This window comes from Schistocerca gregaria, chromosome 1 (assembly GCF_023897955.1).
Source record: "Schistocerca gregaria isolate iqSchGreg1 chromosome 1, iqSchGreg1.2, whole genome shotgun sequence".
Classification (NCBI taxonomy): Eukaryota; Metazoa; Arthropoda; class Insecta; order Orthoptera; family Acrididae; genus Schistocerca; species Schistocerca gregaria.
This window is the reverse complement of record NC_064920.1, coordinates 207,559,367-207,578,268: the sequence shown is the minus strand read 5'-3', so window position 1 is coordinate 207,578,268 and position 18,902 is coordinate 207,559,367. Positions and strand designations below refer to the sequence as shown.

Here is an 18,902-nt window from a genome sequence, read left to right as displayed (position 1 = left end):
CTGTGGACCTCAGTGGTCGCGAATTGTTGTGCCAGAGTAACTCTTTGTACGCATTTTATTAGCTCTGAATTGTATTTCTCTTGAACACTGTGGCAAAGAAGCGTGTGCTGCAACAGCCTCCTTAGCTCAGGGGCAGAGCACTGGTCTTGTAAACCAGGGGTCGTGAGTTCGATTCTCACAGGGGGCAGCACAATTTTAAATGGGCCAATATAATCCTTTGAACCGAAAATTTCAAAATAGCGTGTCTTTTCGGGCCTGAGCCAAGATCACAGATGACGATAGACGAAAGACGGCAGCACCCAGTCAGTCTTCGCTGTGGACCTCAGTGGTAGCGAATTGTTGTGCCAGAGTAACTCTTTGTACGCATTTTATTAGCTCTGAATTGTATTTCTCTTGAACACTGTGGCAAAGAAGCGTGTGCTGCAACAGCCTCCTTAGCTCAGGGGCAGAGCACTGGTCTTGTAAACCAGGGGTCGTGAGTTCGATTCTCGCAGGGGGCAGCACAATTTTAAATGGGCCAATATAATCCTTTGAACCGAAAATTTCAAAATAGCGTGTCTCTTCGGGCCTGAGCCAAGATCACAGATGACGATAGACGAAAGACGGCAGCACCCAGTCAGTCTTCGCTGTGGACCTCAGTGGTAGCGAATTGTTGTGCCAGAGTAACTCTTTGTACGCATTTTATTAGCTCTGAATTGTATTTCTCTTGAACACTGTGGCAAAGAAGCGTGTGCTGCAACAGCCTCCTTAGCTCAGGGGCAGAGCACTGGTCTTGTAAACCAGGGGTCGTGAGTTCGATTCTCACAGGGGGCAGCACAATTTTAAATGGGCCAATATAATCCTTTGAACCGAAAATTTCAAAATAGCGTGTCTTTTCGGGCCTGAGCCAAGATCACAGATGACGATAGACGAAAGACGGCAGCACCCAGTCAGTCTTCGCTGTGGACCTCAGTGGTAGCGAATTGTTGTGCCAGAGTAACTCTTTGTACGCATTTTATTAGCTCTGAATTGTATTTCTCTTGAACACTGTGGCAAAGAAGCGTGTGCTGCAACAGCCTCCTTAGCTCAGGGGCAGAGCACTGGTCTTGTAAACCAGGGGTCGTGAGTTCGATTCTCACAGGGGGCAGCACAATTTTAAGTGGGCCAATATAATCCTTTGAACCGAAAATTTCAAAATAGCGTGTCTTTTCGGGCCTGAGCCAAGATCACAGATGACGATAGACGAAAGACGGCAGCACCCAGTCAGTCTTCGCTGTGGACCTCAGTGGTAGCGAATTGTTGTGCCAGAGTAACTCTTTGTACGCATTTTATTAGCTCTGAATTGTATTTCTCTTGAACACTGTGGCAAAGAAGCGTGTGCTGCAACAGCCTCCTGAGCTCAGGGGCAGAGCACTGGTCTTGTAAACCAGGGGTCGTGAGTTCGATTCTCACAGGGGGCAGCACAATTTTAAATGGGCCAATATAATCCTTTGAACCGAAAATTTCAAAATAGCGTGTCTTTTCGGGCCTGAGCCAAGATCACAGATGACGATAGACGAAAGACGGCAGCACCCAGTCAGTCTTCGCTGTGGACCTCAGTGGTAGCGAATTGTTGTGCTAGAGTAACTCTTTGTACGCATTTTATAAGCTCTGAATTGTATTTCTCTTGAACACTGTGGCAAAGAAGCGTGTGCTGCAGCAGCCTCCTTAGCTCAGGGGCAGAGCACTGGTCTTGTAAACCAGGGGTCGTGAGTTCGATTCTCACAGGGGGCAGCACAATTTTAAATGGGCCAATATAATCCTTTGAACCGAAAATTTCAAAATAGCGTGTCTTTTCGGGCCTGAGCCAAGATCACAGATGACGATAGACGAAAGACGGCAGCACCCAGTCAGTCTTCGCTGTGGACCTCAGTGGTAGCGAATTGTTGTGCCAGAGTAACTCTTTGTACGCATTTTATTAGCTCTGAATTGTATTTCTCTTGAACACTGTGGCAAAGAAGCGTGTGCTGCAACAGCCTCCTTAGCTCAGGGGCAGAGCACTGGTCTTGTAAACCAGGGGTCGTGAGTTCGATTCTCACAGGGGGCAGCACAATTTTAAATGGGCCAATATAATCCTTTGAACCGAAAATTTCAAAATAGCGTGTCTTTTCGGGCCTGAGCCAAGATCACAGATGACGATAGACGAAAGACGGCAGCACCCAGTCAGTCTTCGCTGTGGACCTCAGTGGTAGCGAATTGTTGTGCTAGAGTAACTCTTTGTACGCATTTTATAAGCTCTGAATTGTATTTCTCTTGAACACTGTGGCAAAGAAGCGTGTGCTGCAACAGCCTCCTTAGCTCAGGGGCAGAGCACTGGTCTTGTAAACCAGGGGTCGTGAGTTCGATTCTCACAGGGGGCAGCACAATTTTAAATGGGCCAATATAATCCTTTGAACCGAAAATTTCAAAATAGCGTGTCTTTTCGGGCCTGAGCCAAGATCACAGATGACGATAGACGAAAGACGGCAGCACCCAGTCAGTCTTCGCTGTGGACCTCAGTGGTAGCGAATTGTTGTGCCAGAGTAACTCTTTGTACGCATTTTATTAGCTCTGAATTGTATTTCTCTTGAACACTGTGGCAAAGAAGCGTGTGCTGCAACAGCCTCCTTAGCTCAGGGGCAGAGCACTGGTCTTGTAAACCAGGGGTCGTGAGTTCGATTCTCACAGGGGGCAGCACAATTTTAAATGGGCCAATATAATCCTTTGAACCGAAAATTTCAAAATAGCGTGTCTTTTCGGGCCTGAGCCAAGATCACAGATGACGATAGACGAAAGACGGCAGCACCCAGTCAGTCTTCGCTGTGGACCTCAGTGGTAGCGAATTGTTGTGCCAGAGTAACTCTTTTTACACATTATATTAGCTCTGAATTGTATTTCTCTTGAACACTGTGGCAAAGAAGCGTGTGCTGCAACAGCCTCCTTAGCTCAGGGGCAGAGCACTGGTCTTGTAAACCAGGGGTCGTGAGTTCGATTCTCACAGGGGGCAGCACAATTTTAAATGGGCCAATATAATCCTTTGAACCGAAAATTTCAAAATAGCGTGTCTTTTCGGGCCTGAGCCAAGATCACAGATGACGATAGACGAAAGACGGCAGCACCCAGTCAGTCTTCGCTGTGGACCTCAGTGGTAGCGAATTGTTGTGCCAGAGTAACTCTTTGTACGCATTTTATTAGCTCTGAATTGTATTTCTCTTGAACACTGTGGCAAAGAAGCGTGTGCTGCAACAGCCTCCTTAGCTCAGGGGCAGAGCACTGGTCTTGTAAACCAGGGGTCGTGAGTTCGATTCTCACAGGGGGCAGCACAATTTTAAATGGGCCAATATAATCCTTTGAACCGAAAATTTCAAAATAGCGTGTCTTTTCGGGCCTGAGCCAAGATCACAGATGACGATAGACGAAAGACGGCAGCACCCAGTCAGTCTTCGCTGTGGACCTCAGTGGTAGCGAATTGTTGTGCTAGAGTAACTCTTTGTACGCATTTTATAAGCTCTGAATTGTATTTCTCTTGAACACTGTGGCAAAGAAGCGTGTGCTGCAACAGCCTCCTTAGCTCAGGGGCAGAGCACTGGTCTTGTAAACCAGGGGTCGTGAGTTCGATTCTCACAGGGGGCAGCACAATTTTAAATGGGCCAATATAATCCTTTGAACCGAAAATTTCAAAATAGCGTGTCTTTTCGGGCCTGAGCCAAGATCACAGATGACGATAGACGAAAGACGGCAGCACCCAGTCAGTCTTCGCTGTGGACCTCAGTGGTAGCGAATTGTTGTGCCAGAGTAACTCTTTGTACGCATTTTATTAGCTCTGAATTGTATTTCTCTTGAACACTGTGGCAAAGAAGCGTGTGCTGCAACAGCCTCCTTAGCTCAGGGGCAGAGCACTGGTCTTGTAAACCAGGGGTCGTGAGTTCGATTCTCACAGGGGGCAGCACAATTTTAAATGGGCCAATATAATCCTTTGAACCGAAAATTTCAAAATAGCGTGTCTTTTCGGGCCTGAGCCAAGATCACAGATGACGATAGACGAAAGACGGCAGCACCCAGTCAGTCTTCGCTGTGGACCTCAGTGGTAGCGAATTGTTGTGCCAGAGTAACTCTTTTTACACATTATATTAGCTCTGAATTGTATTTCTCTTGAACACTGTGGCAAAGAAGCGTGTGCTGCAACAGCCTCCTTAGCTCAGGGGCAGAGCACCGGTCTTGTAAACCAGGGGTCGTGAGTTCGATTCTCACAGGGGGCAGCACAATTTTAAATGGGCCAATATAATCCTTTGAACCGAAAATTTCAAAATAGCGTGTCTTTTCGGGCCTGAGCCAAGATCACAGATGACGATAGACGAAAGACGGCAGCACCCAGTCAGTCTTCGCTGTGGACCTCAGTGGTAGCGAATTGTTGTGCTAGAGTAACTCTTTGTACGCATTTTATAAGCTCTGAATTGTATTTCTCTTGAACACTGTGGCAAAGAAGCGTGTGCTGCAACAGCCTCCTTAGCTCAGGGGCAGAGCACTGGTCTTGTAAACCAGGGGTCGTGAGTTCGATTCTCACAGGGGGCAGCACAATTTTAAATGGGCCAATATAATCCTTTGAACCGAAAATTTCAAAATAGCGTGTCTTTTCGGGCCTGAGCCAAGATCACAGATGACGATAGACGAAAGACGGCAGCACCCAGTCAGTCTTCGCTGTGGACCTCAGTGGTAGCGAATTGTTGTGCCAGAGTAACTCTTTGTACGCATTTTATTAGCTCTGAATTGTATTTCTCTTGAACACTGTGGCAAAGAAGCGTGTGCTGCAACAGCCTCCTTAGCTCAGGGGCAGAGCACTGGTCTTGTAAACCAGGGGTCGTGAGTTCGATTCTCACAGGGGGCAGCACAATTTTAAATGGGCCAATATAATCCTTTGAACCGAAAATTTCAAAATAGCGTGTCTTTTCGGGCCTGAGCCAAGATCACAGATGACGATAGACGAAAGACGGCAGCACCCAGTCAGTCTTCGCTGTGGACCTCAGTGGTAGCGAATTGTTGTGCCAGAGTAACTCTTTTTACACATTATATTAGCTCTGAATTGTATTTCTCTTGAACACTGTGGCAAAGAAGCGTGTGCTGCAACAGCCTCCTTAGCTCAGGGGCAGAGCACTGGTCTTGTAAACCAGGGGTCGTGAGTTCGATTCTCACAGGGGGCAGCACAATTTTAAATGGGCCAATATAATCCTTTGAACCGAAAATTTCAAAATAGCGTGTCTTTTCGGGCCTGAGCCAAGATCACAGATGACGATAGACGAAAGACGGCAGCACCCAGTCAGTCTTCGCTGTGGACCTCAGTGGTAGCGAATTGTTGTGCCAGAGTAACTCTTTGTACGCATTTTATTAGCTCTGAATTGTATTTCTCTTGAACACTGTGGCAAAGAAGCGTGTGCTGCAACAGCCTCCTTAGCTCAGGGGCAGAGCACTGGTCTTGTAAACCAGGGGTCGTGAGTTCGATTCTCACAGGGGGCAGCACAATTTTAAATGGGCCAATATAATCCTTTGAACCGAAAATTTCAAAATAGCGTGTCTTTTCGGGCCTGAGCCAAGATCACAGATGACGATAGACGAAAGACGGCAGCACCCAGTCAGTCTTCGCTGTGGACCTCAGTGGTAGCGAATTGTTGTGCCAGAGTAACTCTTTGTACGCATTTTATTAGCTCTGAATTGTATTTCTCTTGAACACTGTGGCAAAGAAGCGTGTGCTGCAACAGCCTCCTTAGCTCAGGGGCAGAGCACTGGTCTTGTAAACCAGAGGTCGTGAGTTCGATTCTCACAGGGGGCAGCACAATTTTAAATGGGCCAATATAATCCTTTGAACCGAAAATTTCAAAATAGCGTGTCTTTTCGGGCCTGAGCCAAGATCACAGATGACGATAGACGAAAGACGGCAGCACCCAGTCAGTCTTCGCTGTGGACCTCAGTGGTAGCGAATTGTTGTGCCAGAGTAACTCTTTTTACACATTATATTAGCTCTGAATTGTATTTCTCTTGAACACTGTGGCAAAGAAGCGTGTGCTGCAACAGCCTCCTTAGCTCAGGGGCAGAGCACCGGTCTTGTAAACCAGGGGTCGTGAGTTCGATTCTCACAGGGGGCAGCACAATTTTAAATGGGCCAATATAATCCTTTGAACCGAAAATTTCAAAATAGCGTGTCTTTTCGGGCCTGAGCCAAGATCACAGATGACGATAGACGAAAGACGGCAGCACCCAGTCAGTCTTCGCTGTGGACCTCAGTGGTAGCGAATTGTTGTGCCAGAGTAACTCTTTGTACGCATTTTATTAGCTCTGAATTGTATTTCTCTTGAACACTGTGGCAAAGAAGCGTGTGCTGCAACAGCCTCCTTAGCTCAGGGGCAGAGCACTGGTCTTGTAAACCAGGGGTTGTGAGTTCGATTCTCACAGGGGGCAGCACAATTTTAAATGGGCCAATATAATCCTTTGAACCGAAAATTTCAAAATAGCGTGTCTTTTCGGGCCTGAGCCAAGATCACAGATGACGATAGACGAAAGACGGCAGCACCCAGTCAGTCTTCGCTGTGGACCTCAGTGGTAGCGAATTGTTGTGCCAGAGTAACTCTTTGTACGCATTTTATTAGCTCTGAATTGTATTTCTCTTGAACACTGGGGCAAAGAAGCGTGTGCTGCAACAGCCTCCTTAGCTCAGGGGCAGAGCACTGGTCTTGTAAACCAGGGGTCGTGAGTTCGATTCTCACAGGGGACAGCACAATTTTAAATGGGCCAATATAATCCTTTGAACCGAAAATTTCAAAATAGCGTGTCTTTTCGGGCCTGAGCCAAGATCACAGATGACGATAGACGAAAGACGGCAGCACCCAGTCAGTCTTCGCTGTGGACCTCAGTGGTAGCGAATTGTTGTGCCAGAGTAACTCTTTGTACGCATTTTATTAGCTCTGAATTGTATTTCTCTTGAACACTGTGGCAAAGAAGCGTGTGCTGCAACAGCCTCCTTAGCTCAGGGGCAGAGCACTGGTCTTGTAAACCAGGGGTCGTGAGTTCGATTCTCACAGGGGGCAGCACAATTTTAAATGGGCCAATATAATCCTTTGAACCGAAAATTTCAAAATAGCGTGTCTTTTCGGGCCTGAGCCAAGATCACAGATGACGATAGACGAAAGACGGCAGCACCCAGTCAGTCTTCGCTGTGGACCTCAGTGGTAGCGAATTGTTGTGCTAGAGTAACTCTTTGTACGCATTTTATAAGCTCTGAATTGTATTTCTCTTGAACACTGTGGCAAAGAAGCGTGTGCTGCAACAGCCTCCTTAGCTCAGGGGCAGAGCACTGGTCTTGTAAACCAGGGGTCGTGAGTTCGATTCTCACAGGGGGCAGCACAATTTTAAATGGGCCAATATAATCCTTTGAACCGAAAATTTCAAAATAGCGTGTCTTTTCGGGCCTGAGCCAAGATCACAGATGACGATAGACGAAAGACGGCAGCACCCAGTCAGTCTTCGCTGTGGACCTCAGTGGTAGCGAATTGTTGTGCCAGAGTAACTCTTTGTACGCATTTTATTAGCTCTGAATTGTATTTCTCTTGAACACTGTGGCAAAGAAGCGTGTGCTGCAACAGCCTCCTTAGCTCAGGGGCAGAGCACTGGTCTTGTAAACCAGGGGTCGTGAGTTCGATTCTCACAGGGGGCAGCACAATTTTAAATGGGCCAATATAATCCTTTGAACCGAAAATTTCAAAATAGCGTGTCTTTTCGGGCCTGAGCCAAGATCACAGATGACGATAGACGAAAGACGGCAGCACCCAGTCAGTCTTCGCTGTGGACCTCAGTGGTAGCGAATTGTTGTGCCAGAGTAACTCTTTTTACACATTATATTAGCTCTGAATTGTATTTCTCTTGAACACTGTGGCAAAGAAGCGTGTGCTGCAACAGCCTCCTTAGCTCAGGGGCAGAGCACCGGTCTTGTAAACCAGGGGTCGTGAGTTCGATTCTCACAGGGGGCAGCACAATTTTAAATGGGCCAATATAATCCTTTGAACCGAAAATTTCAAAATAGCGTGTCTTTTCGGGCCTGAGCCAAGATCACAGATGACGATAGACGAAAGACGGCAGCACCCAGTCAGTCTTCGCTGTGGACCTCAGTGGTAGCGAATTGTTGTGCCAGAGTAACTCTTTGTACGCATTTTATTAGCTCTGAATTGTATTTCTCTTGAACACTGTGGCAAAGAAGCGTGTGCTGCAACAGCCTCCTTAGCTCAGGGGCAGAGCACTGGTCTTGTAAACCAGGGGTCGTGAGTTCGATTCTCACAGGGGGCAGCACAATTTTAAATGGGCCAATATAATCCTTTGAACCGAAAATTTCAAAATAGCGTGTCTTTTCGGGCCTGAGCCAAGATCACAGATGACGATAGACGAAAGACGGCAGCACCCAGTCAGTCTTCGCTGTGGACCTCAGTGGTAGCGAATTGTTGTGCCAGAGTAACTCTTTGTACGCATTTTATTAGCTCTGAATTGTATTTCTCTTGAACACTGTGGCAAAGAAGCGTGTGCTGCAACAGCCTCCTTAGCTCCGGGGCAGAGCACTGGTCTTGTAAACCAGGGGACGTGAGTTCGATTCTCACAGGGGGCAGCACAATTTTAAATGGGCCAATATAATCCTTTGAACCGAAAATTTCCAAATAGCGTGTCTTTTCGGGCCTGAGCCAAGATCACAGATGACGATAGACGAAAGACGGCAGCACCCAGTCAGTCTTCGCTGTGGACCTCAGTGGTCGCCAATTGTTGTGCCAGAGTAACTCTTTGTACGCATTTTATAAGCTCTGAATTGTATTTCTCTTGAACACTGTGGCAAAGAAGCGTGTGCTGCAACAGCCTCCTTAGCTCAGGGGCAGAGCACTGGTCTTGTAAACCAGGGGTCGTGAGTTCGATTCTCACAGGGGGCAGCACAATTTTAAATGGGCCAATATAATCCTTTGAACCGAAAATTTCAAAATAGCGTGTCTTTTCGGGCCTGAGCCAAGATCACAGATGACGATAGACGAAAGGCGGCAGCACCCAGTCAGTCTTCGCTGTGGACCTCAGTGGTAGCGAATTGTTGTGCCAGAGTAACACTTTGTACGCATTTTATTAGCTCTGAATTGTATTTCTCTTGAACACTGTGGCAAAGAAGCGTGTGCTGCAACAGCCTCCTTAGCTCAGGGGCAGAGCACTGGTCTTGTAAACCAGGGGTCGTGAGTTCGATTCTCACAGGGAGCAGCACAATTTTAAATGGGCCAATATAATCCTTTGAACCGAAAATTTCAAAATAGCGTGTCTTTTCGGGCCTGAGCCAAGATCACAGATGACGATAGACGAAAGACGGCAGCACCCAGTCAGTCTTCGCTGTGGACCTCAGTGGTAGCGAATTGTTGTGCCAGAGTAACACTTTGTACGCATTTTATTAGCTCTGAATTGTATTTCTCTTGAACACTGTGGCAAAGAAGCGTGTGCTGCAACAGCCTCCTTAGCTCAGGGGCAGAGCACTGGTCTTGTAAACCAGGGGTCGTGAGTTCGATTCTCACAGGGAGCAGCACAATTTTAAATGGGCCAATATAATCCTTTGAACCGAAAATTTCAAAATAGCGTGTCTTTTCGGGCCTGAGCCAAGATCACAGATGACGATAGACGAAAGACGGCAGCACCCAGTCAGTCTTCGCTGTGGACCTCAGTGGTAGCGAATTGTTGTGCCAGAGTAACTCTTTGTACGCATTTTATTAGCTCTGAATTGTATTTCTCTTGAACACTGTGGCAAAGAAGCGTGTGCTGCAACAGCCTCCTTAGCTCAGGGGCAGAGCACTGGTCTTGTAAACCAGGGGTCGTGAGTTCGATTCTCACAGGGGGCAGCACAATTTTAAATGGGCCAATATAATCCTTTGAACCGAAAATTTCAAAATAGCGTGTCTTTTCGGGCCTGAGCCAAGATCACAGATGACGATAGACGAAAGACGGCAGCACCCAGTCAGTCTTCGCTGTGGACCTCAGTGGTAGCGAATTGTTGTGCCAGAGTAACTCTTTGTACGCATTTTATTAGCTCTGAATTGTATTTCTCTTGAACACTGTGGCAAAGAAGCGTGTGCTGCAACAGCCTCCTTAGCTCAGGGGCAGAGCACTGGTCTTGTAAACCAGGGGTCGTGAGTTCGTTTCTCACAGGGGGCAGCACAATTTTAAATGGGCCAATATAATCCTTTGAACCGAAAATTTCAAAATAGCGTGTCTTTTCGGGCCTGAGCCAAGATCACAGATGACGATAGACGAAAGACGGCAGCACCCAGTCAGTCTTCGCTGTGGACCTCAGTGGTCGCGAATTGTTGTGCCAGAGTAACTCTTTGTACGCATTTTATTAGCTCTGAATTGTATTTCTCTTGAACACTGTGGCAAAGAAGCGTGTGCTGCAACAGCCTCCTTAGCTCAGGGGCAGAGCACTGGTCTTGTAAACCAGGGGTCGTGAGTTCGATTCTCACAGGGGGCAGCATAATTTTAAATGGGCCAATATAATCCTTTGAACCGAAAATTTCAAAATAGCGTGTCTTTTCGGGCCTGAGCCAAGATCACAGATGACGATAGACGAAAGACGGCAGCACCCAGTCAGTCTTCGCTGTGGACCTCAGTGGTAGCGAATTGTTGTGCCAGAGTAACTCTTTGTACGCATTTTATTAGCTCTGAATTGTATTTCTCTTGAACACTGTGGCAAAGAAGCGTGTGCTGCAACAGCCTCCTTAGCTCAGGGGCATTCTGGCTTTAGCCGTCGCCGCGGTCGGACGTGCTTGTTGTTTACTCCGCGTACGTTAGCGCTATCGCCGGTGTTTGGTGTTTACGTGAAGTTAGCTGTACATTTTCGCTGTTATTTTTTGAGTGGTGTCTCTGATAAGTGTTTTTATAGTGCTTTCGTCCGTTCCACGTTTCGTGCTTCGCCGCAATTTCGGTTGTTGCCGGAATTTCGTCGGAACCGACGACCATGTCTGACACCGTCAGGAAGAATACTTTAGTCTTCTCGTTCGAGAAAGAAACACGGCCGGTCCAACCCACTGCGCTGGAAATCCACGATTGGCTGACTGAGGTAATCGGTATAAATTCTGACTCTGTTCATACCACGCAATTAGATGCTGAAAAATACTGTGTTTTTGTTAAATTTCTGAACTCAGTGACAGTCGATAAGTTGCTTGCAAAATGGGGTAATTCCATCGAATTTGTTCACCGAGACGGTTCAAAAAGTAATGTCTCTGTACGAAAAGCTGATATCATGTACACCAATGTCAGGATTTTGAATGTTCCAATTGAAATTGATAATCAGTTGATCAAGGACGCTCTATCTAAATATGGCGAAGTTAAATCTATCTATAACGAAAGATGGTCGAAGCTTTACAAGATACAGTGTTTTAATGGCATTAGATCCGTTGAAATGGAGGTGAAAGCCAACATTCCGTCCCATATATCCGTTGCAGGCCATAAAGCACATGTTGTGTATTCTGGTCAGGAGCGCACGTGCAATATTTGCAATGAGACAGGTCATTTCCGACAAGATTGTCCGCGCCGTGTTTTTGTTCTTCGGAACAATCTAACACAGCGTCAAAAACTGACCCTCAGCGATGTCTTACCAAATAGCACTTCCCTTCTTTCGGTTAACGACAGTGGTGCATGTACTTCTGCAGTGCCCGCCATAACTACTACGGAGTTCCCTCCCCTGAGCGTCATTACATCACACCCTTCTGTTCCCGATTGCGATCTCCCGAATAAGAAGCGACCGTTGGAAACGACCGATGACGGCTCGGACGGCGAGTCCGCCCGTAATTCGCCTTCCACCCGCAAGCAGAAGCAATGTAATGCGGATGTGCTCGAGGAAACAAACAGTACATGTATTGACGTGCCGACAGCCGCTGAGGCAACCCGGCCGCTGTCGGCGGCTGAACAGGTACAAACGGTCCACGGAGGGGACGCAGTAACGATTGTCGCGGAGACGGATGAGGCGCACTCCGAAGCACAGGAGGTGACGGAGCGGAACCCAACTCAAGAACTTACAGACCCACAAACCGCCGACTCAGTCAGTGCTCTGGAGCTAGTGACGGAAGAACAAGGAAATGGCACTCGTAAAAAGGACGCTGTTGAGGCAGCTTCGGTCACAACGGTGGTAAAGATAGACAATCCGACTGACGGCGCGTTGAACCAAGATGTCCGAAGACGCCGACTCAAACCGCAACCTACTCTCAAAGCTTCCCGTAACCAAAGCAAACAACAACCAGCACAAGAGGAAGCGACGGCCAAGAACGTCTTGTATGAAATCATCACGGAAAGACCTAAGGAGGTACCTTCAAGTGACATTAGTGATGCAAAGCCCCTCGGTAAAACTAAAACCCGAGATGTTCGGAATCCTACACCAAAATGAGGCTGTAAGATGAAAAAAAAAAAAGGATTTTGTTGAACCAGTTTCATTTCTAATTGTACTACTGTCTTAGTCATATTTCAGAGGAACCAGATGAAGTGTTTACCGAGCTTCAAATACTGACTATTCTTTTAGATGTTTGTTTAAGCGGAGTCGTTTCTCCCTTCTAGAAGCTGCACATCTCTTTTCTTTTTTTTTTTTTTATTAATATTTTGTTATCTTTTTAATCACTTATTTACTTTTTATGCAAACTAAATGTCCCAGGCATATACAATTACGACTATCAATATTAACAGGATTACATCCGTGACTAAAGTTACAGCGCTCAAGGATTATTTATATGAGTCAGGGACGGACATTGCTTTCCTACAGGAAGTAGTGCTGACTAATCTTACAGTGCCTGGATATTTGGCGATCTTAAATGTCTCACTTGACACCAACGTCGGTACAGCAATTTTAGTCAGGGAGGGGATTCCTGTCTCGGATATCGAGAGGTTGGACTCCGGCAGAGCGATAGGTATAAAAGTCTTTGGTTCTACCCTTATCAATCTGTATGCCCCTTCTGGCACATCCAATAGAATGGAAAGAGCACAGTTCTATAAAGAAGAAATCATTTATTTATTACGGAAAAACCCAAAAGATCTTATAATAGGCGGTGATTTTAATTGTGTGATAAATAAGAAAGACCAGGTTCCGAATTTTAATAACTGCACTGAACTGAAGCGTTTCGTCACTGTTTTACAGCTTAAAGATGCTTGGGAAATAATGTATCCCACATTTGTGGCATTTACATTCCTAGGTCCTCACTCACGTAGCAGGATCGACAGACTCTACATATCGCAAAGTCTAGTTAGCTCCTTCATTAAAGCAGAGACGATTCCAGTTTACTTTTCTGATCATAGCTCCGTGTTAGCTTCCATCAACCTTACTGCGCAACCCACTCGCCGTTTTAGAAGTTCATGGCACCTTAATACGTCACTGATGCAGGACGACGGATTAGAAGAAAGTTTGACAGAAGCGTGGGCATTGTGCCTCCGCTCTGCAGATAGACACGTCTCAGTACTAGACTGGTGGTGCAACAGGGCAAAGCCTAAACTGAGAAAAGTTCTCATCCAGTATAGTGTACAACGATCGAAAGACTTGAAAAATTCCATAGAATTTTATTATACCATGCTGCGAAATTTATATGAGCAGGCAAACACTTCCAACGTCCGTCTGGCAGATATCAAGCAAACTAAGGCCAAATTGCTCAGTCTTAAAAGACAGCAGATGGAGGGTCTGAAATTAAAATCCAAGGCTAAGACAGTCGTGGAGGATGAACATGCTTCCTTGTACCATCTACTGAAGCACGAAAGAAACAGGAGACGCACCTTCATTGATGGACTTCAGTCTGAAACTGGCGAGACACTCACGACTCAGAGAGACATCGTCAATGCAGTGCACAAATATTACGAAGACCTATACACTGCCAACCCGGTATGTGAAGAGTCCTTCGATGAGTTCCTTAGTTACATAGCTCCACAGGTCTCGGACGAGGAAAACGAAGACCTTCTCGTTGAGTGTACTAACGAAGATATCCACAGAATCATCTGCAAATCTCCTCTGAGGAAATCGCCGGGACCGGATGGTTTGCCTGTTGAATTTTATAAACGATACTGGCCACTGATTGGTGACATGTTTACCCGAATGACGAACGAGGTGCTTCAGGGAAAGCATTTACCTGCTGTTTTTAAAGAGAGCACAATAGTACTAATCCCAAAAAATGCTGCAAAAAGAAACCTCAACAACTTTCGTCCTATCTCCCTGTTAAACTCCGATTATAAAATCATCGGCAGAATTTTAAACAACAGACTCTCACAGTTGGCCAAAAAGATAGTAAGTCCATACCAGTCCTGTGTGCCTACCAAGAGCATTTTCAAAAGCATAGCTGAATATAGAGATATAATTGCAATCACTGCTGTGACCACCATAAAATGTGCTATCATGTTTATTGACTTCCAGAAAGCATTTGATCGTGTGGATCATAGATTCCTTAGTGCCACACTGAACAAAATAGGTTTTAATGAGCGAGTCGTAAGTGTGATCAGAAATGTTGCAACAGGCATCAGCGCTTGTATATCAGTTAACTGCCAGAGGACAAAGCAGATTCAGATCAGGCGCGGCGTTCCTCAAGGAAGCCCCCTTTCCATGTTCCTATTCGTGCTTTCATCAGAACCTTTCCTCCGCAGTGTTCATGCCACTCTAACTGGCATCACATTATCTGGTCACCGAACAGTCATAAACGCCTATGCCGATGATGTCGGAGTCGTCCTGCGAAATCCCGACGACATTTTGAAATTGGAAACGCTAATTAAAAAGTACTGTAGAGTCTCCGGAGCAGGTGTCAACGCAAACAAAAGCAAACTCCTAAACCTGCGGGGTTTTCAACATACCACCTTAGCCTGGGCCACAACGGTCACCCAATGCAAAGCACTAGGAATAACACTGACACCTTGTCCGTTAAAAATGGCAGCTATCAATTGGAGAAATACGTCGGGACAACTTCTTGGAACAACAAGGGAAAACCTCCACCGTAACATGAACCAAGTTCAGAGGGTGATTTTCATTAACCACTGCATTCTCTCCAGGAGTTACTTTATAGCACAGATCTTCCCACTACCGAAAATGATTGGAAAAAAGATAATGTCCACCATTGCCAGCTATCTTTGGAGAGGGGATATATTCAGAGTCGACGCAAAAACTGCGACCTTAGATCCCAGGAATGGAGGTTTGGGGTTAGTTGACATCAGAAATAAGGCGTCTGCGCTTTTTATAAAAAGGACCGCCACTATCCTTAGCGACCACGCTGATAGCATTACAACTAAATTATTTGAAGTTGTCAGGCCTGCCAGTTTACAGGCGCCGGTGAATGTGCAAAAAATAAATAACCGGCTCCAGTACGTTCGTGTATATTTTGTGGAATTAAGCTATCTCGGCGGTGTCATCATCAACTCACGACGGATCACGGCCCGCGATATTCTGTGCCATCGAAAGAAAATGGAGGGGAGAAACAAATTGGAAAGTAAATACCCACACACTGATTGGGACGCCATATGGAAAAATATTAATATGCGTGGTCTACCATCGGACGTCAAGTCCGCGTGGTATAAAACAGTGAATGAGACCGTAAGCACCAATGAAAGGTTACATGCAATCGGCGTTAGCGACACGAACCTATGTCTCAAATGTAAATTGATCGACACGTTAGTGCACAGATTCACGTGCGGTGGCAATCTACAACTCTGTAATTGGATTAGGGAACAACTGGCTTTTCTTACGAGATCTTCGGTGGAAAATTTTCCCCCTGTTACATTCCTCAGGCCTCAGACTTGCTATTTTCCAGCAGCAAAAAACAACTCGGTCCATTGGTTAATGGGACACTATGTGAATTACGTAATTAATCACCTGGGAAATGACAATTCCACTGATTTTTACATGTACTTGAAGTGTGCTTTTTATAACGCCCTGAAATATAAAGACCACAAGAAAAACTACGGCAATATGCTTAAAATTGTATTCGAGCGACTGGGCATTGGTTGACAAGCCAACGAGATAAACAACAATCGTTTATTTAAGCGAAACGACGCTTAAACAAAAACAATTGGGGAGAAGTACAATTTTACAGTTTCATATTACAATCACTTATCCTCTGCTGGCAAAGAAGGCTATTTTGTTTATTGCACAGAAGAAGCCGAAGCCGAAAGCCAGTATCGCAGGGTTAAAGATAAATTGTTTTCTTATACATTCATTTTATGACTGAGAAGGAAGTCTCATTTGTTTCCATGGAAGGGAACATACTTTTTTATTATTATTATTAATCTCAAGAAGGAAAGGAGGCTATGGAATTAGTGCCTTAACATAAAATTCCTTCTTCACATTCCATGAAGATTTTTCTTTTACAATAAAAAAAAATAACAAACAAACAATAATAATAATAATAACAATAAAAAAACTAAACAGAAATTAAAAAAATAATATACAGGTTCAGGGTCCACTACTTCCTACAACTTTATTATATATTACAAAGAAGTATGCTAGGTTGCCGAGAAGCAGTGGATGAGAAAAAAAAAAAAAAAAGAAAAAAAAAAAAAAAAAAAAAAAGCACTAAAGCTATAACCTTCAATCTCTATTGCCTCGGCATGACATAAATTTTTTGTTTCAAATGAAGCATCTTTTGGTTCAGGATTTCGAAGGCAAAACAGCATATATCTACGTATACAACAAGATGTAAAATTTCTTATTGAAAACTATGATAAAGACACGCCTCAGCAACAGGACTGGGTGGAGACATCGCGGCCAGGCCTCGAGATTTTGACCCCTGCCCGCTTTGCCTCCGCCTGCCTCATGCTGCTTATATAAAAAAAAAAAAAAAAAAAAAAAAAAAAAAAAATTCGGATCTCCGGGAGGGGACTGCCAAGGGGGAGGTTACTAAAAAAAAAAAAAAAAATAAAAAAAAATAAAAAAAAAAGGGGGTATGATTCCTGCTTCGGGTGCAGGAGGTCCCGGGTTCAAATCCCGGACGAGCCCTTGCGTTTTGTGCAAACGTGTGGCGACTACCGGCATGCCGGCGGCTGTTCCGCGCGTTTCCTGCCCTCCAGGTAAGCACAAAAACCAAGTAGCCGGTTCTGAAAGAGTTTCACGGATCATTTGAGCCATCTGCAGCCTGGTGGTTGGACGTTTGAAATTGATTTAAATGTTCACAGTAGAAAAAAAAAAAAAAAAAAAAAAAAAAAAAAAAAAAAAAAAAAAGGGCAGAGCACTGGTCTTGTAAACCAGGGGTCGTGAGTTCGATTCTCACAGGGAGCAGCACAATTTTAAATGGGCCAATATAATCCTTTGAACCGAAAATTTCAAAATAGCGTGTCTTTTCGGGCCTGAGCCAAGATCACAGATGACGATAGACGAAAGACGGCAGCACCCAGTCAGTCTTCGCTGTGGACCTCAGTGGTCGCGAATTGTTGTGCCAGAGTAACTCTTTGTACGCATTTTATAAGCTCTGAATTGTATTTCTCTTGAACACTGTGGCAAAGAAGCGTGTGCTGCAACAGCCTCCTTAGCTCAGGGGCAGAGCACTGGTCTTGTAAACCAGGGGTCGTGAGTTCGATTCTCACAGGGAGCAGCACAATTTTAAATGGGCCAATATAATCCTTTGAACCGAAAATTTCAAAATAGCGTGTCTTTTCGGGCCTGAGCCAAGATCACAGATGACGATAGACGAAAGACGGCAGCACCCAGTCAGTCTTCGCTGTGGACCTCAGTGGTAGCGAATTGTTGTGCCAGAGTAACTCTTTGTACGCATTTTATTAGCTCTGAATTGTATTTCTCTTGAACACTGTGGCAAAGAAGCGTGTGCTGCAACAGCCTCCTTAGCTCAGGGGCAGAGCACTGGTCTTGTAAACCAGGGGTCGTGAGTTCGATTCTCACAGGGGGCAGCACAATTTTAAATGGGCCAATATAATCCTTTGAACCGAAAATTTCAAAATAGCGTGTCTTTTCGGGCCTGAGCCAAGATCACAGATGACGATAGACGAAAGACGGCAGCACCCAGTCAGTCTTCGCTGTGGACCTCAGTGGTAGCGAATTGTTGTGCCAGAGTAACTCTTTGTACGCATTTTATTAGCTCTGAATTGTATTTCTCTTGAACACTGTGGCAAAGAATCGTGTGCGGCAACAGCCTCCTTAGCTCAGGGGCAGAGCACTGGTCTTGTAAACCAGGGGTCGTGAGTTCGATTCTCACAGGGGGCAGCACAATTTTAAATGGGCCAATATAATCCTTTGAACCGAAAATTTCAAAATAGCGTGTCTTTTCGGGCCTGAGCCAAGATCACAGATGACGATAGACGAAAGACGGCAGCACCCAGTCAGTCTTCGCTGTGGACCTCAGTGGTAGCGAATTGTTGTGCCAGAGTAACTCTTTGTACGCATTTTATAAGCTCTGAATTGTATTTCTCTTGAACACTGTGGCAAAGAAGCGTGTGCTGCAACAGCCTCCTTAGCTCACGGGCAGAGCACTGGTCTTGTAAACCAGCGGTCGTGAGTTCGATTCTCACAGGGGGCAGCACAATTTTAAATGGGCCAATATAATCCTTTGAACCGAAAATTTCAAAATAGCGTGTCTTTTCGGGCCTGAGCCAAGATCACAGATGACGATAGACGAAAGACGGCAGCACCCAGTCAGTCTTCGCTGTGGACCTCAGTGGTAGCGAATTGTTGTGCCAGAGTAACTCTTTGTACGCATTTTATTAGCTCTGAATTGTATTTCTCTTGAACACTGTGGCAAAGAAGCGTGTGCTGCAACAGCCTCCTTAGCTCAGGGGCAGAGCATTGGTCTTGTAAACAAGGGGTCGTGAGTTCGATTCTCACAGGGGGCAGCACAATTTTAAATGGGCCAATATAATCCTTTGAACCGAAAATTTCAAAATAGCATGTCTTTTCGGGC

The 18,902-nt window shown here is 45.5% G+C and overlaps 39 non-coding genes across 39 annotated transcripts; all 39 read left to right on the top strand.

Moving 5' to 3' along the window:
• The first annotated feature begins 115 nt into the window (after nucleotides 1-115).
• Trnat-ugu (transfer RNA threonine (anticodon UGU)) lies at nucleotides 116-187 on the top strand. The gene has a single exon. It is a non-coding gene; the product is annotated as a tRNA-Thr (tRNA).
• Nucleotides 188-428: 241 nt separating this feature from the next.
• Nucleotides 429-500, top strand: Trnat-ugu (transfer RNA threonine (anticodon UGU)). Its single transcript has one exon. It is a non-coding gene; the product is annotated as a tRNA-Thr (tRNA).
• Nucleotides 501-741: 241 nt separating this feature from the next.
• Trnat-ugu (transfer RNA threonine (anticodon UGU)) lies at nucleotides 742-813 on the top strand. The gene has a single exon. It is a non-coding gene; the product is annotated as a tRNA-Thr (tRNA).
• A 241-nt stretch (nucleotides 814-1,054) lies between these two features.
• Trnat-ugu (transfer RNA threonine (anticodon UGU)) lies at nucleotides 1,055-1,126 on the top strand. Its single transcript has one exon. It is a non-coding gene; the product is annotated as a tRNA-Thr (tRNA).
• A 241-nt stretch (nucleotides 1,127-1,367) lies between these two features.
• Trnat-ugu (transfer RNA threonine (anticodon UGU)) lies at nucleotides 1,368-1,439 on the top strand. Its single transcript has one exon. It is a non-coding gene; the product is annotated as a tRNA-Thr (tRNA).
• Nucleotides 1,440-1,680: 241 nt separating this feature from the next.
• Nucleotides 1,681-1,752, top strand: Trnat-ugu (transfer RNA threonine (anticodon UGU)). The gene has a single exon. It is a non-coding gene; the product is annotated as a tRNA-Thr (tRNA).
• Nucleotides 1,753-1,993: 241 nt separating this feature from the next.
• Trnat-ugu (transfer RNA threonine (anticodon UGU)) lies at nucleotides 1,994-2,065 on the top strand. The gene has a single exon. It is a non-coding gene; the product is annotated as a tRNA-Thr (tRNA).
• Nucleotides 2,066-2,306: 241 nt separating this feature from the next.
• Nucleotides 2,307-2,378, top strand: Trnat-ugu (transfer RNA threonine (anticodon UGU)). Its single transcript has one exon. It is a non-coding gene; the product is annotated as a tRNA-Thr (tRNA).
• Nucleotides 2,379-2,619: 241 nt separating this feature from the next.
• On the top strand, nucleotides 2,620-2,691 carry Trnat-ugu (transfer RNA threonine (anticodon UGU)). Its single transcript has one exon. It is a non-coding gene; the product is annotated as a tRNA-Thr (tRNA).
• A 241-nt stretch (nucleotides 2,692-2,932) lies between these two features.
• On the top strand, nucleotides 2,933-3,004 carry Trnat-ugu (transfer RNA threonine (anticodon UGU)). The gene has a single exon. It is a non-coding gene; the product is annotated as a tRNA-Thr (tRNA).
• Nucleotides 3,005-3,245: 241 nt separating this feature from the next.
• Trnat-ugu (transfer RNA threonine (anticodon UGU)) lies at nucleotides 3,246-3,317 on the top strand. Its single transcript has one exon. It is a non-coding gene; the product is annotated as a tRNA-Thr (tRNA).
• Nucleotides 3,318-3,558: 241 nt separating this feature from the next.
• On the top strand, nucleotides 3,559-3,630 carry Trnat-ugu (transfer RNA threonine (anticodon UGU)). The gene has a single exon. It is a non-coding gene; the product is annotated as a tRNA-Thr (tRNA).
• A 241-nt stretch (nucleotides 3,631-3,871) lies between these two features.
• Trnat-ugu (transfer RNA threonine (anticodon UGU)) lies at nucleotides 3,872-3,943 on the top strand. The gene has a single exon. It is a non-coding gene; the product is annotated as a tRNA-Thr (tRNA).
• A 241-nt stretch (nucleotides 3,944-4,184) lies between these two features.
• On the top strand, nucleotides 4,185-4,256 carry Trnat-ugu (transfer RNA threonine (anticodon UGU)). The gene has a single exon. It is a non-coding gene; the product is annotated as a tRNA-Thr (tRNA).
• A 241-nt stretch (nucleotides 4,257-4,497) lies between these two features.
• On the top strand, nucleotides 4,498-4,569 carry Trnat-ugu (transfer RNA threonine (anticodon UGU)). The gene has a single exon. It is a non-coding gene; the product is annotated as a tRNA-Thr (tRNA).
• Nucleotides 4,570-4,810: 241 nt separating this feature from the next.
• On the top strand, nucleotides 4,811-4,882 carry Trnat-ugu (transfer RNA threonine (anticodon UGU)). Its single transcript has one exon. It is a non-coding gene; the product is annotated as a tRNA-Thr (tRNA).
• A 241-nt stretch (nucleotides 4,883-5,123) lies between these two features.
• Trnat-ugu (transfer RNA threonine (anticodon UGU)) lies at nucleotides 5,124-5,195 on the top strand. Its single transcript has one exon. It is a non-coding gene; the product is annotated as a tRNA-Thr (tRNA).
• Nucleotides 5,196-5,436: 241 nt separating this feature from the next.
• Nucleotides 5,437-5,508, top strand: Trnat-ugu (transfer RNA threonine (anticodon UGU)). The gene has a single exon. It is a non-coding gene; the product is annotated as a tRNA-Thr (tRNA).
• Nucleotides 5,509-5,749: 241 nt separating this feature from the next.
• On the top strand, nucleotides 5,750-5,821 carry Trnat-ugu (transfer RNA threonine (anticodon UGU)). The gene has a single exon. It is a non-coding gene; the product is annotated as a tRNA-Thr (tRNA).
• Nucleotides 5,822-6,062: 241 nt separating this feature from the next.
• Trnat-ugu (transfer RNA threonine (anticodon UGU)) lies at nucleotides 6,063-6,134 on the top strand. Its single transcript has one exon. It is a non-coding gene; the product is annotated as a tRNA-Thr (tRNA).
• A 241-nt stretch (nucleotides 6,135-6,375) lies between these two features.
• On the top strand, nucleotides 6,376-6,447 carry Trnat-ugu (transfer RNA threonine (anticodon UGU)). Its single transcript has one exon. It is a non-coding gene; the product is annotated as a tRNA-Thr (tRNA).
• Nucleotides 6,448-6,688: 241 nt separating this feature from the next.
• Trnat-ugu (transfer RNA threonine (anticodon UGU)) lies at nucleotides 6,689-6,760 on the top strand. The gene has a single exon. It is a non-coding gene; the product is annotated as a tRNA-Thr (tRNA).
• Nucleotides 6,761-7,001: 241 nt separating this feature from the next.
• Trnat-ugu (transfer RNA threonine (anticodon UGU)) lies at nucleotides 7,002-7,073 on the top strand. Its single transcript has one exon. It is a non-coding gene; the product is annotated as a tRNA-Thr (tRNA).
• Nucleotides 7,074-7,314: 241 nt separating this feature from the next.
• Nucleotides 7,315-7,386, top strand: Trnat-ugu (transfer RNA threonine (anticodon UGU)). The gene has a single exon. It is a non-coding gene; the product is annotated as a tRNA-Thr (tRNA).
• Nucleotides 7,387-7,627: 241 nt separating this feature from the next.
• On the top strand, nucleotides 7,628-7,699 carry Trnat-ugu (transfer RNA threonine (anticodon UGU)). Its single transcript has one exon. It is a non-coding gene; the product is annotated as a tRNA-Thr (tRNA).
• Nucleotides 7,700-7,940: 241 nt separating this feature from the next.
• On the top strand, nucleotides 7,941-8,012 carry Trnat-ugu (transfer RNA threonine (anticodon UGU)). The gene has a single exon. It is a non-coding gene; the product is annotated as a tRNA-Thr (tRNA).
• A 241-nt stretch (nucleotides 8,013-8,253) lies between these two features.
• Nucleotides 8,254-8,325, top strand: Trnat-ugu (transfer RNA threonine (anticodon UGU)). The gene has a single exon. It is a non-coding gene; the product is annotated as a tRNA-Thr (tRNA).
• A 241-nt stretch (nucleotides 8,326-8,566) lies between these two features.
• Nucleotides 8,567-8,638, top strand: Trnat-ugu (transfer RNA threonine (anticodon UGU)). Its single transcript has one exon. It is a non-coding gene; the product is annotated as a tRNA-Thr (tRNA).
• A 241-nt stretch (nucleotides 8,639-8,879) lies between these two features.
• Trnat-ugu (transfer RNA threonine (anticodon UGU)) lies at nucleotides 8,880-8,951 on the top strand. The gene has a single exon. It is a non-coding gene; the product is annotated as a tRNA-Thr (tRNA).
• Nucleotides 8,952-9,192: 241 nt separating this feature from the next.
• On the top strand, nucleotides 9,193-9,264 carry Trnat-ugu (transfer RNA threonine (anticodon UGU)). Its single transcript has one exon. It is a non-coding gene; the product is annotated as a tRNA-Thr (tRNA).
• A 241-nt stretch (nucleotides 9,265-9,505) lies between these two features.
• Nucleotides 9,506-9,577, top strand: Trnat-ugu (transfer RNA threonine (anticodon UGU)). The gene has a single exon. It is a non-coding gene; the product is annotated as a tRNA-Thr (tRNA).
• Nucleotides 9,578-9,818: 241 nt separating this feature from the next.
• Trnat-ugu (transfer RNA threonine (anticodon UGU)) lies at nucleotides 9,819-9,890 on the top strand. The gene has a single exon. It is a non-coding gene; the product is annotated as a tRNA-Thr (tRNA).
• A 241-nt stretch (nucleotides 9,891-10,131) lies between these two features.
• On the top strand, nucleotides 10,132-10,203 carry Trnat-ugu (transfer RNA threonine (anticodon UGU)). The gene has a single exon. It is a non-coding gene; the product is annotated as a tRNA-Thr (tRNA).
• A 241-nt stretch (nucleotides 10,204-10,444) lies between these two features.
• Nucleotides 10,445-10,516, top strand: Trnat-ugu (transfer RNA threonine (anticodon UGU)). The gene has a single exon. It is a non-coding gene; the product is annotated as a tRNA-Thr (tRNA).
• Nucleotides 10,517-17,510: 6,994 nt separating this feature from the next.
• Trnat-ugu (transfer RNA threonine (anticodon UGU)) lies at nucleotides 17,511-17,582 on the top strand. Its single transcript has one exon. It is a non-coding gene; the product is annotated as a tRNA-Thr (tRNA).
• Nucleotides 17,583-17,823: 241 nt separating this feature from the next.
• On the top strand, nucleotides 17,824-17,895 carry Trnat-ugu (transfer RNA threonine (anticodon UGU)). The gene has a single exon. It is a non-coding gene; the product is annotated as a tRNA-Thr (tRNA).
• Nucleotides 17,896-18,136: 241 nt separating this feature from the next.
• Trnat-ugu (transfer RNA threonine (anticodon UGU)) lies at nucleotides 18,137-18,208 on the top strand. The gene has a single exon. It is a non-coding gene; the product is annotated as a tRNA-Thr (tRNA).
• Nucleotides 18,209-18,449: 241 nt separating this feature from the next.
• Trnat-ugu (transfer RNA threonine (anticodon UGU)) lies at nucleotides 18,450-18,521 on the top strand. The gene has a single exon. It is a non-coding gene; the product is annotated as a tRNA-Thr (tRNA).
• A 241-nt stretch (nucleotides 18,522-18,762) lies between these two features.
• On the top strand, nucleotides 18,763-18,834 carry Trnat-ugu (transfer RNA threonine (anticodon UGU)). Its single transcript has one exon. It is a non-coding gene; the product is annotated as a tRNA-Thr (tRNA).
• Nucleotides 18,835-18,902: the final 68 nt, after the last annotated feature.